The following is a 13,374-nucleotide window of genomic DNA, read 5'->3' as shown; positions in this document are numbered from 1 at the left end:
CGAATATTTATGTTTTCTGTGTAGTATTATCATTCCTAGCAGATTTGTATGTTTGTGATATTTTTTATTTTAGTGTTACAAAATCACCTATTAAAAAATTGGCTATTTAGAAAACACTTTCCAACAAATAAAGAGTATTAGATATGTATTTCAACACAGTGAGCAAGCTGTACAGATTACTCCCTCAAGGCAAAATTCACATCCTTTGTCAGTGGTGTTACTAATGCAATATACCTTATGCCCTTGGTCCCTCCAAACCAAATTGAACCTGGAATATTAGACAATGAATGCCAGTGTAATAAAATCTCAGTCAACACTGTAATGTTTAAAATAATTATAATTCCACATTTTGCTCATCTTTACTCTCGGTACACTTCCTTTGCCACAACTGAATAATAAATCTGTAAAAATGTAATTGTAACAATCACATTACAGGGTGTAGATATGCTATCAATAGTGTACAAATTACAGTGAGTACTGTTGTTAGCAAACAAAAACAGACACTACAGTAACCATTGTTGATTAGCGAGTTTATGATTTTAATGTAGAATAGAAGCAAATTCTTTGGAAAATGAGGCATTAATACAAAGAAAAATCTTTATACACACATCAAAATAAGACTTTAAAACTGCATCAGAATGATGGCCACAAAGTATGAAACTCAAGAAACGTACCAAGAACTGTTCTTCACTTGTTGATAGGAAAAATAAACTACCATAAATGTGCACATTGTAAGCTATTCATTTTTACAAATATATTTTACTTACTATAGCATGATTGGAATACAGTAATTTTTTGAGCACTGCCGTAATGTACTCTTCCTGCCCATGTATCTTAAATAAACCAAAAATCTGCAGCCATTCTTAAAGCACTTAACAATGTCTTCTTCTGTGTTTTATGCACATTCCTCAAGCATGCTACATCAGTATTTGGGCATAGTCTGACTGCATTGAGACAATACTCAGTAGTTGAAGTGTATGGGGTAACTTCTGTGAATGATGTTACTTCCCATGTTTTGGTGTGAGAACAGTTTTTTGTTGATTTTATAAAGTTCTGTCTAATCTTATTTAAAATAAGACACATCTTTTAAATTACATATTTCTAGTTTGTTAATGAAGTTACTAAAGGTGAACATGGATTTGACATATTTACAACAAGAATCACATTCGTTGGCGTACTTCATTGGGAATCCTTTACAGTTTCATTGTGAGGAACATATGATCTGCTGAGTTGGAAGCAGCCTAGCCCCTACTGAAGGAGGCTTGCCACCTACTGATCAGCCCACCACTGGCGAGCACAAGCGGAATAGTGATTGGTGCAGGTCAGTGCACAAATGGATGTCACAACAGCCTCCCAAATTGAAGATCACTCTCAACAACACAAGAGACACTGACACCCCAGGGGACATCCACAATGATCACTCTGATGTGAAAGGCAAAAAGGTGATGTCCACCAACTGCACAACATAAATGATGGAGGCTACCTGAGAAGATACAGTCAGATCAACTTGAACAGCGAAGATTGACGAAACAGTGATAACTGATGAAGTAATGCACTACAAAGGGTAGCTGGCACAGCAGGAAGAACTGAATCATAACATTAGCAACTTCAAAGAAGATAAAAGATACCAAAGACTGAGTCATCTGTGAGACTCCATGGCAGACCATTTTGGCTACCATTCTGGAAAGGAAAAGATTAGTCCCAGCTAAGGCTGAAACCCGAGAAAAAAACCCCAAGGTGTAACATTATTTACTTGCCATTTTCTTATAATATTTTCTTTAGCTATACATGTACTACATACAAATTCATTGTTCTTGTCTTTTCTTTAGCTATATGTATTATTTGTGTGGCAATAAAAATAAAAGTTGTTAAAACCTGTGGCTGGAAAGGGTAGTTAGCAAGCTCTCCAACAGCTTGTTCCTCCCCCTGAATGGAGGAGACTGGGAGAGGGGGTAAGGACGATAATGTTCTTACCTTGAATTTTGGGGGGGGGGGGGGGGGCTTAGATAGCAATGGAGTGATTTGTGTTTGCTAATATCAATAATATACGATGCAGTCTTAAGCCATGTTGTTAATGACATACCATACCCATGGTTCTAAATTTGTGTTACTCAGGGAATATAGTTGATAGTTATTTATCTGTGTTATTTCTTTGAGATAACACTATTTTTTTTAAAAAACTTAAGAATAATCAATGGACAACCTGTAGCTTGATGCCTTTCTTATACCCCAGGCAAATTAAGAAAAATAGGGGTAATAATTTAGAAGCTTTTGAAACTTTAGGAAAATAGTCATACTGGATGTAGTAGTGAGAAACAGAAAAGTTCCCTCCCCTAATGGATGAGCGTCTACCTCTGCCACCACTTAATTCAATTTGTTTATCTTTATTTTTCTGTTTTTACGAAAAAAGTTCGTCTTTTGAAGACATCTATTATGACAAAAAATATTTGTAGTGAAATTCTGCTCAAAAGAAGTTCATATGTATGTTTTAACCAAGATAAACACGTTAGGATTACAGGAGACCACTCACTGCAAAACAGAAGCATTGAGTTGTTGATAGGCACAAACAAAAGAAAGAAAACTTGTTATCCTTTGATGAGCTAGTCTAACAAAAACAAATTATCTCCTCCCCCCCCCCCCCTCTCCATGCTGCCAGCTAGGCTGACAGTGTCAGTGCTATTTTGTGGCAGGTGGGCTAATTGTGGATGGAGATGAGCTGGTAATAGGTAGCTAGTGGCTCAGATGGAGATGGCCAGCTAGAAATGTGTGAGGGAGGGGTGGCAGGTATATGAGCTAGCACAACTGTAGTGGCCTGTGGGAAGGGGCACATGCTGAAAGCAATTTAACTTGGGAGGGATGACAGGATGGAGGGGACAGAAATTGTTGGGTGTAGGATGGGATAATTTCAGAAATAGAGAATATGTTGTAAGGATAGCTCTGGTCTGTGTGGTTCAGAAGAGCTAGTGGTGGAGGGGAGGATCTATATAATCTGGGTTGTGAACCAGCCATTAAAATCGATCATTGTATGTTCAGCTGCACGTTGTGCCACAAGTACAGTCTACTTTCCTTTCAGCCATAGTTTGGGGGTGGCCATTCATCCTGGTGGACAGCTGGTTGATAGTTATACAATACAGAAAGCTGTGCAGTGATTGCACCAGAGCTGGTATATGATGGCTGCTTTCATAGGTGGCCCAACCTCTGATGGGGTAGGATAAGCCAGTGACATGACAAGAGTAGTAGGTGCTGGGTGTGTGGATTAGGCGGATCTTGTACTACGGTCTGCCACATGTATCACGTATATGATCTCTGTAATAAGCAGATGAGAGTGGGAGTGGCACAGAGATTCACTAGGATGATGTGCAGGTTGAGTGGGCAATGGAACACCACTTTAGGATAAGTGCGAAGGATCTTGGGTAGGGTGTCCCTCTTTCAGGGCAAGAAGAGAGATAAAGCCCTGGTGACATTATGATTCACTTGTTCCAGTCCAGAGTGACATTGGATGATGAGGGGGTGCTCCTTTTAACTGATTCTTGGGGATGGTGAGAGGATTGGTGGTGTGAGGATACAGCTTTGGAAATTTGTTTGTGGGCTAGATTGGGGGAATGTTGCTGTCTGCAAAGGCCTTTGTGGGCCCTACGGCATACAGAGCAAGAGAGTTCTCCTCAGAGCAGATATGTCATCCACAGGTGGCTAAGCTATATGTGGGGGAGTTTTGTGTGTGTGTGGGGGGGGGGGGGGGTGGAAGGGATGGCAGCTGTCAAAATGTAGGTGCTGTTGGTGGTTAATGTGTTTGATGTTAAATAAGGTGTTGATGGAACCAATCAGAGAGGTGGAGATCAACTTCAAGGAAGGTGGCACATTATATAGAGGAGGAGCAGATAGGAGAAACAGTGTTGAGGTTCTGAATGTGGGTAGGTTACCTCGGCCCTGAGTTCAGATATATCATCAATGAACCTTAACCAAACTGGGAATTTTGGAGATGGATCATCGAATATTTGTGGAATGACTCCATAACTGTAATGTTCCGTCAAATTGTATTCTAAGCATTTGTAGAGTAATTTAATCTCAGTCTGCAACAAATCCTAAAGTGAAAATTGGGATTTCTCTGAAGAATCTAAAAAATTGCATACTTCTTGCAAAGTGACATCAAACTTGGTACCAAGAGTGTGGCCCCCGTTTCAAACAGTGGAGGGATTTGACACTAATTTCTCACAGCAGTCTTTATGATAACAGTCTTCTGCAGCTACTGATTGTTGATATGTCCAGCAACTTTTCTGGAAAAATCATAATTACATTTCTCTGCTTTCTCAGGCAGTGTGTGTTTCAATGTTAATTGTACCACTGCCATCAATATCTTAGTGAAACTCTTGTGAATGGGGTTCAGTGATCAGAAAAGTGCCTGACACCGGCAGCTAGATGCATGTCAAAAGACGTTGCTGAAGTCTCCCATCACAGCACTGCATAGCAGGAGAGCTATCAGGCATACATTGAAACCTTGTGGCTACATCATGTACACTGCAACAAATAAACAGTGGTGCTATCTTATTGTTTGGTCATGAGCCCACTCAGTTACAGGTATGAGATGACAGTGTAAACTCACATGAGACCCCCCCCCCCCCTTTTCACAAAAGTCTAGACATGGCACTCACCAGCCATACACCATGAAGTGAACTGCTAAAACCATCTCTCAATCATATCACTTACATTTACAATAGCCATGGCTTAAGTTACACAATCAATTCAGTGCCCCCAACTAGACATTTCCATTCCAATCACAGAAATTTTGTCATTAATATTACGTTGTTAAATACAAAGAAGCAGCGTCTCTATTAAGAAGTCATTTTTCCCAAACATGTGTGCAGAAATAAGTAAATTATTGCCCAGATCATACTAAAATGATGGATTTATTGCACCAGAAGACCTAAAATTCTCACAATCTTTGCTCCTGAAGCATAAACCATGTAAGTAACATAGCTGTATAATATGTTAAATTATTTTAAACTATATTCATCCAAGACAAAGAAGTGACTTCATTCTTGTAGGTTTATGTCCAAATCAGTTGATGGCCTCTGATAAAGAAATTACATTGTTGTACTATGCATCTGATAAACAAACAAATTCACAGTTTAAGCAACAACCCATCTCACTGTAATGTCACTGGAAACTTATTACCTATAGACGTACTGCCACTGAAGAAACAAATACAACATACCTGACTTTGCTTTTGCATAAATGTGCACAGGTACAGGTCATTGATGCGTGGAGAGCAGTTCTTATACCAAGGCTTCAGCTGATGGAAATTGCAATGATCTCTTCAATGACAAACTGTTGGTCACTAGAAAGTGGTGCATCAACATGGAGATCTGTCTTGACAGTTATTCACAGTGCAAGACACTCCACCAATTCTTGATTCTCTGCAAGCCTTCCTGCACTATGTTGCAGTCTTTCAGCTTCTCAGCATCCATACAGATAAATAACTAGTGAAGCTCCAGTTACGCAGTATTTCATTCTTTTGCAGTTACATGGAATTTCCATTTTTTACCTTGTTTGACTTAAGCAGTATATTTTCCACCTTCATTTGCATTGTAAGGAAATGAAAATCCATCATTCAGGCAGAAACGCTGTGCCACATATGGCAGCTGAAGAAAATGAGGAAAGGAAAGCAGATAAATGGAAATAAATAATACACATGAAATCAAACTTACTATACTTCAGTTGCCACTAAAATCTTTTTTATATATACATTTAGTTTGGGAATAATTCTCAAACATACTGATGAACACAAACTGTCATGAGTTTCAATTAAGAAGAAAACTTCTACTGCGAAAACACTTTGTGTAGTGTAAGCCAACTTTTTGTAAAAGAATCTGTCAATTTAATATCAGTTTTAAGTTTTTGCACTGAACAAATTTTCTCTCTGTTTGTTTTCTTTACTTATCATTATTTCAGTTTGACACAACATTCAGTTGGCTGATACTCAGCCACAGATCTGACACGAAAAGCCTTGAGAAAGATTGTGTCCATCTTGATGGAGACCACATAGTAAGAGATAAGCTCTGTCTGTTGGTAGAAACCTGATAGTATGTCCTTACTACTTTGGTCAGTGGTACATTAAACACTAATCTTCACACAATGGAAAATCCATTTGTAATAATGACAATGTTACGAAAAGGGTAGTTTCTACTCACCACATAGTGGAGATACTGAATATATGTTGTCTAATTGTGATGAATGCCTGTTTGGCTGAAAGATTTGTTTGACAATCTTTCTGTTGTGCCTAACTGTGAATCAGCATCTCCACTATATAATGAGTAGCACCTATCCCTTTTATAATATTGTCAAACAATTTTCCTTTTTTATTGCTGTGAGATGACAAAGCAATCCATGTACAGTCAGTGTGACTATTTTAAACCAGACAATTGCTTATGTTCTTATAACCAGTGCTTGATTTGTAATGGTATATCATACTGATTCCTCTGATACAAAACCATTAAAATAATGTTTTAAGCCAATAAAAAAACAGTCCATGGTAGGTCACAGTACTGGTACTACTACTTTTTTACAAATCAAGCACTGGTTGTAACGGTTGCTACTTCTCCTTGTTCTATTTCTTCAAGATCATGTCATATCCAAAATGACAAACCAAACAACATATGCAGAAGAACTAAGTGTTCATTTTCAGAGCCCATTATGTACTCTCACAGGCTGATCAATCTGAAGTTAGAGGAGAGGTGATGTGTGGAAAGAATCAGAGGAAAAGAACTGAAAACATGCCAAATAAGAAGCTGTATATCACTGGCTGAATGTGTTAAAATTGGCTCATTATACCTTATTCTAAACATATGCACAGTGAATCTTTGATGAGGTTTCTAGGACAGATGAATATTCAGTATTTCTTCATCCCATTCACATTGCTGGAAGTTATGCACTCAAAAGACTGGTTCAGTAACATCTGACTGCAAACCCAGAACTTCATGGAATATTTCCTCACAACAAGAGAGAAATGTAGTTTCAAGTCATAGTCTGGCATAAATTTTCATATCAGTAATAGGTATTACAATTGTGCCCAATACTGCTGCTGTCTAACAGTTCACAGTAAGCAAATAAATGTTGAGTAATTGAATATATTATAACAAAGTATTCAACATTCCATGTAGAGCCAATCACAAAATATTTTAATTTCATACTTTTCACAGCTTTACTTTCAAAGAAATGTAAGCAACTCAGTCAAAAATATTATCCTTGGACCTACAATCATTAGTGGATATCAATAAACTCTTCTCAAAAGTATGTGCACCCCCCCCTTCCAAGACACACACACACACACACACACACACACACACACACACACACACACACACACACACACAGACATGATGTAACATTATGCAATAATTCTATAATTACTTTCTATGGGTGCGGATGGGAGCAGGGATTGTGAACAACACACATACAAAATACATACGTAAATACATATGTAAAAGACATAACTCCTTTTGCAATAAACAAAATTATTTTATTGCAGTTGTTTTTCAGATGTCATCCAAAAAATCACATTCATTGCAACAGTAACTGCAACACAAGATATACAATCGTCATCCACTTTGATAAACATTATACACTCCTGGAAATTGAAATAAGAACACCGTTAATTCATTGTCCCAGGAAGGGGAAACTTTATTGACACATTCCTGGGGTCAGATACATCACATGATCACACTGACAGAACCACAGGCTCATAGACACAGGCAACAGAGCATGCACAATGTCGGCACTAGTACAGTGTATATCCACCTTTCGCAGCAATGCAGGCTGCTATTCTCCCATGGAGACGATCGTAGAGATGCTGGATGTAGTCCTGTGGAACGGCTTGCCATGCCATTTCCAACTGGCGCCTCAGTTGGACCAGCGTTCGTGCTGGATGTGCAAACCGCATGAGACGACGCTTCATCCAGTCCCAAACATGCTCAATGGGGGACAGATCCGGAGATCTTGCTGGCCAGCGTAGTTGACTTACACCTGCTAGAGCACGTTGGGTGGCACGGGATACATGCGGACGTGCATTGTCCTGTTGGAACAGCAAGTTCCCTTGCCGGTCTAGGAATGGTAGAACAATGGGTTCGAAGACGGTTTGGATGTACCGTGCACTATTCAGTGTCCCCTCGACGATCACCAGAGGTGTACGGCCAGTGTAGGAGATCGCTCCCCACACCATGATGCTGGGTGTTGGCCCTGTGTGCCTCGGTCGTATGCAGTCCTGATTGTGGCACTCACTTGCACGGCGCCAAACACGCATATGACCATCATTGGCACCAAGGCAGAAGCGCCTCTCATCGCTGAAGACAACACGTCTCCATTCGTTCCTCCATTCACACCTGTCGCGACACCACTGGAGGCGGGCTGCACGATGTTGGGGCGTGAGCGGAAGACGGCCTAACGGTGTGCGGGACCGTAGCCCAGCTTCATGGAGACAGTTGCGAATGGTCCTCGCCGGTACCCCAGGAGCAACAGTGTCCCTAATTTGCTGGGAAGTGGTGGTGCGGTCCCCTATGGCACTGTGTAGGATCCTACGGTCTTGGCGTGCATCCGTGCGTCGCTGCGGTCCGGTCCCAGGTCGACGGGCACGTGCACCTTCCGCCGACCACTGGCGACAACATCGATGTACTGTGGAGACCTCACGCCCCACGTGTTGAGCAATTCGGCGGTACGTCCACCCGGTCTCCCGCATGCCCACTATACGCCCTCGCTCAAAGTCCGTCAACTGCACATACGGTTCACGTCCACGCTGTCGCGGCATGCTACCAGTGTTAAAGACTGCAATGGAGCTCCATATGCCATGGCAAACTGGCTTACACTGACGGCGGCGGTGTACAAATGCTGCGCAGCTAGCGCCATTCGACGGCCAACACCGCGGTTCGTGGTGTGTCCGCTGTGCCGTGCGTGTGATCATTGCTTGTACAGCCCTCCCGCAGTGTCCGGAGCAAGTATGGTGGGTCTGACACACCGGTGTCAATGTGTTCTTTTTTCCATTACCAGGAGTGTATGACAGTGGGTTTTCACAGTGCAATGTAAACTGTTTGATTTTCTTAAAGTGTATCTGTGATACTACTATTGACAGTGCCACAACATTAATATATTAACAGAAACATTAATTTGGCACAGATGGTAAAATATAAAGTAACGATCTTCGGTATGCACCGTGGCCTATCCTCAGTAACCATCCCAAAAAATATAGGGTGGTGGCAGGAACATTTGGTTGTACAAACCTGTAGGTCTGACGTGGTACTGGATTTGTGATGTGTTTCTGAAAATAAATCAAAGGCATACTTAATGGATTATCAAATACTTTTTGATAGAACCTGGCAGCATAGAAAAAATCAAACATAAGTAGAATATCATCACTACATGTCAAATTAGGAAAGTATTAAGTATGTACTTATTAGTAACATGAATTGGGTCGATCAAAGTGTCCGATCCCACCCGTCGGCTTTGACCCGTGACATAAGGCTGTTAAGGTGTGTGACATCATGATGGTGCGGAATTTAGTTTTTGAGAGTGGTTTGTTTGTAGGTGTCGTTTTGATGCGATCGGTGGTGCTCTCTGGTGGTGTGTCAGGTGATGTTTTTGGTTTCATTTGCGAGTGCGGCGTCGTGTGTGAATTTTGGGACATTGATTTTCTTATTTCTTTGGTAGGTATAGATATGACTGACAGGGGGCAGTGCGTTGTCTCTAATAAAATTTCTTCAACTATTCATATTTTTTGATGAAGTCATGAACTGTTCAGTATGTCACGAAGAAATGAGGCTTACTTAAAGTTCCGGTGTCTCGGACCAGGGACAGCTGTATGTGGAAATGTCGTAAGGGAAAGAGGTCAAGGGAAGTGTTCGATCCCAATGTGTGGCTGCTTATAATGGTATCTGGAGATGGTTTTGAGCTATATAGGTCAAGGGAAGATGGGTAGATCACATAACTAATGAGGAGGTATTGAACAGAAATGGGGAGAAGAGGAGTTTGTGGCACAACTTGACAAGAAGAAGGGACTGGTTGGTAGGACATGTTCTGAGGTATCAAGGGATCACAAATTTAGCATTGGAGGGCACAGTGGAGGGTAAAAATAGTACAGGGAGACCAAGAGATGAATAGACTAAGCAGATTCAGAAGGATGTAGGTTGCAGTAAGTACTGGGAGATGAAGAAACTTGCACAGGATAGGGTAGCATGGAGAGCTGCATCAAACCAGTCTCAGTACTGAAGACCACAACAACAACAACAGATCAAGGGAAGTGTTAGGTCCTAATTTATAGGATCGGGAGCTGCCGTTGAGCTATATAGGTCAAGGGAAGTGTTCGATCCCAATTTATTGGATCATGAGCTGCTGTTGAGCTATATAGGTCAAGGGAAGTGTCCGGTTCCAGATGATATTGTGTTTAGTGGTATTTGGGGAGTTTTGTTACGTCGGTTTTTTTCGTCGTTTTGGGTGGTTTTGTATGGGGGTGAGTGTCTAAATTTGTTTATATTTGGTTTGTCCCCACCCAAAAACCTCCTATTTCCCACACTTGCCCCGTTAGTGTCATTAGGCTTTTTGTAGAATGTGTGTCTTTGGTTTTCGATGTATTTTCGAACTCATAATGTGTACGTAACGACTTTATATGCACCATATTGGAATCATGGTTTATGGTCATTTCCGCCATATTTGTGATATCATGGGTCAAAGCAGACGGGTGGGATCTGACGCTTCCGTACTTCCCATGAATTTTGTATGTAGAGTACACCACTGTCACCAATGAGATACAAATCAACATCCAATGAAGTACCAGTGAGTAAAATCTTCTACACCTGAACAAATATTAAGTTTTCAAATGCTGAAGCACATATCCAGCTAATCTGATCACATATTGCATCAAATTGTAAGTGAGAAGCTTGATATAGACACTAGTATTTAAAACTGTCATTTTGTGGGTGCATCTTCAAGACATTAAGCATTCACACAGCACCTTCTCAATATATAAATTTACTAATGTTGAATTATATAAATAAAGTTACAATTTAAAAGAATAGTGATTTCTTCAACTCACCAGCAATAATGATGTCCCTGCAAAACAAGTATTCACCTAAACATCAAGCACAAAAAAAAAGAAATTACAAAAATGAAAACTATTGGTGTTGTAATTTCACTTGACCTATATATGTCAAATGAAGACCTCAATACCAGTAACCCACACAGAATTCAATAACTCACCACAATTTTCACTTGAGCTACACAGCTCCAACAAAGCCCTCGATACCAAGAACCAACTACTCTAAAACATGGTGTTGCAAATTTCACTTCACCCACATAGCTCAAGCAAAGCTGTAGATACAACACTTTCACTTGCTCTAGCTAAACCAAAGTTCTCAGTACAACAAACCAAACCATGTTCACATGACTAATATCAGAAATGTATCCTAAACAACGATGGTACATCAGTACCCAAGAAACCTACCAATAACACTCCAACAATTGCCAAACACTAACAAGGAAATCCCGAAAATTCATGAAAACTTTCACCACCACCAATCTCAATATACACAAACTTGACCCATTGGAACAAGCAATGAGCTACTCACAAATAGCTATATCTTCTTCAACTAATAATAAAAAATAAAAATATTAGATCTCTGACCACAAGAAACACACCACACTAATATATATAGACATAAAAATGAATCCATCAGCCAAAATAGGCAAATTCAAAGTAGCTCACCAGAAATCCAGCACTAATTCTTTCAATACCAACATGAAACATTCAATTCATGTCAAACTACTTACTAAAAAACATATAGCACAACAGGAGCCACCAAATACTACAACACAAAGACTCAAAAACATCAATGCTAACCATGACATTATGGGTCAAAGCAGATGAGTGTAGCATCAACACCTGACCTTGTGCGAATAACAACAAGCTGGCCTCAGGTAGGAAATAGTGATGAGGTAATGACTGCCAATTGGCAAGAAAACAGGCCTAAATTATCAAGAATGAAACTTAATTACTGTTGGAACATTTGTTCAGAGTTTGCATCTTTTTGGTACAACCCAAAAAAGCCAGTACTGCCTGCTTGCACTTAGGAGATGTTTCTCATTGTACTGGCTCACAAATAGAATTCTTTTATTCAATCCGTCCTACAGTATTTTCTTTCTAAGCAATGCAGCTATATCTAAAAATTGTCCATTCTAACATTGAAATTTTAATACTTACATCCTAAACCATTTACTCACTAATGGTCCTGATGATTAATAATGAAGAGTGAATTACTAGACACTAATTTGATTTACGAATTTTCTGAATGTCAGGCGAGTCATGCATATGAACCCTTACCTGCTACTTCAGCATCTTATTTTGCAAATGCGAATTTCCCACAGTATCTCCAGTTTTGCTGCATTTCTCTTCCTGTTTTTGGCGAGTTTCATCTACTTCAGTGACTGAAAATAAAGTCCGACAATTCCATTAACATCTCAACATGTTTAAACGAGAGATACATTTGAAGAAGCCTTCCAACAGCCACCACAACAGTATAAGTTGCATGCAACACAGCTATGAAACTAAATCTGCAGTTTATAACGTTCATGAGTACAACACTACACGTGCAGCTTGAGTACATACGCCACAGTATTAAATAAATCCTATACATTTATATTCTATGGGAAAATACGATATTCTAACCACAATCATTTTAACCGATCAGCTTGTTTGCCTTCCAGAATCCGAATGTGTATTACATTTTGTTTTCTGTCCAACAATTTTGCATTTCGCTTTTCGTCTCTTAGAAATCACAATACCACAAAGCCAATTACATTAGTTATTACGAAAGTTCCACGCGGCATATACCACCTTGATGAAAACAATAACAAACACAGATCTTTCTGCCCGCCAAACAATTTCGTCTTCATAGATAATACTCGCAACTCCTTCAACTGGATATATTAACTTCTGTGAACTATGTCACTTCCCGTATTTCGCTGTTGCTAGAGTCTAGTGTAACAGAGCGACGCAGTGTATACTCACTGGGGAGAAAGTTAGTCAACAAACCGGAAACGCGTGCGTGCCAGTCAGACAGAGCTGAAAGTGGTGGAGCACCCAAAACAAACAAACCCTATGATCTACGGCCTGCACTAGCATTTTTAGATCCTACTGCATAAACTGAGGCATAGAAAATTAAGGGAGAGTCTATACTACAACTACGACTATCTATACAATACACTCAAACAAAAGTAAGCTTAGGGGTTATATACATCGAAAGGGATCCTAAACTAAAAGATATTTACTGAAGTTATGCTACTATGTACATTATATCTAAATATTTACAAATTTTAGTATTGAAAGTACACACATTA

The 13,374-nt window shown here is 39.9% G+C and overlaps 1 long non-coding RNA gene across 2 annotated transcripts; it reads right to left on the bottom strand.

Moving 5' to 3' along the window:
• Window positions 1-4,966: 4,966 nt before the first annotated feature.
• LOC126268002 (uncharacterized) lies at window positions 4,967-12,919 on the bottom strand. 2 transcript variants are annotated; one of them, XR_007549066.1, is made up of 4 exons: window positions 12,359-12,919; window positions 9,267-9,304; window positions 5,213-5,639; window positions 4,967-5,102 (listed from the first exon to the last, which is right to left on the bottom strand). It is a non-coding gene; the product is annotated as an uncharacterized LOC126268002 (long non-coding RNA). The 2 variants fall into 2 exon arrangements; XR_007549065.1 differs by lacking the exons at window positions 4,967-5,102; window positions 5,213-5,639 and having other exon boundaries at window positions 7,494-9,304.
• Between the last annotated feature and the right edge of the window lie 455 nt (window positions 12,920-13,374).

This window comes from Schistocerca gregaria, chromosome 4 (assembly GCF_023897955.1).
Source record: "Schistocerca gregaria isolate iqSchGreg1 chromosome 4, iqSchGreg1.2, whole genome shotgun sequence".
Lineage (NCBI taxonomy): Eukaryota > Metazoa > Arthropoda > Insecta > Orthoptera > Acrididae > Schistocerca > Schistocerca gregaria.
Note: the sequence above shows the minus strand (reverse complement) of the source record. Positions and strands in the feature narration are given on the sequence as shown.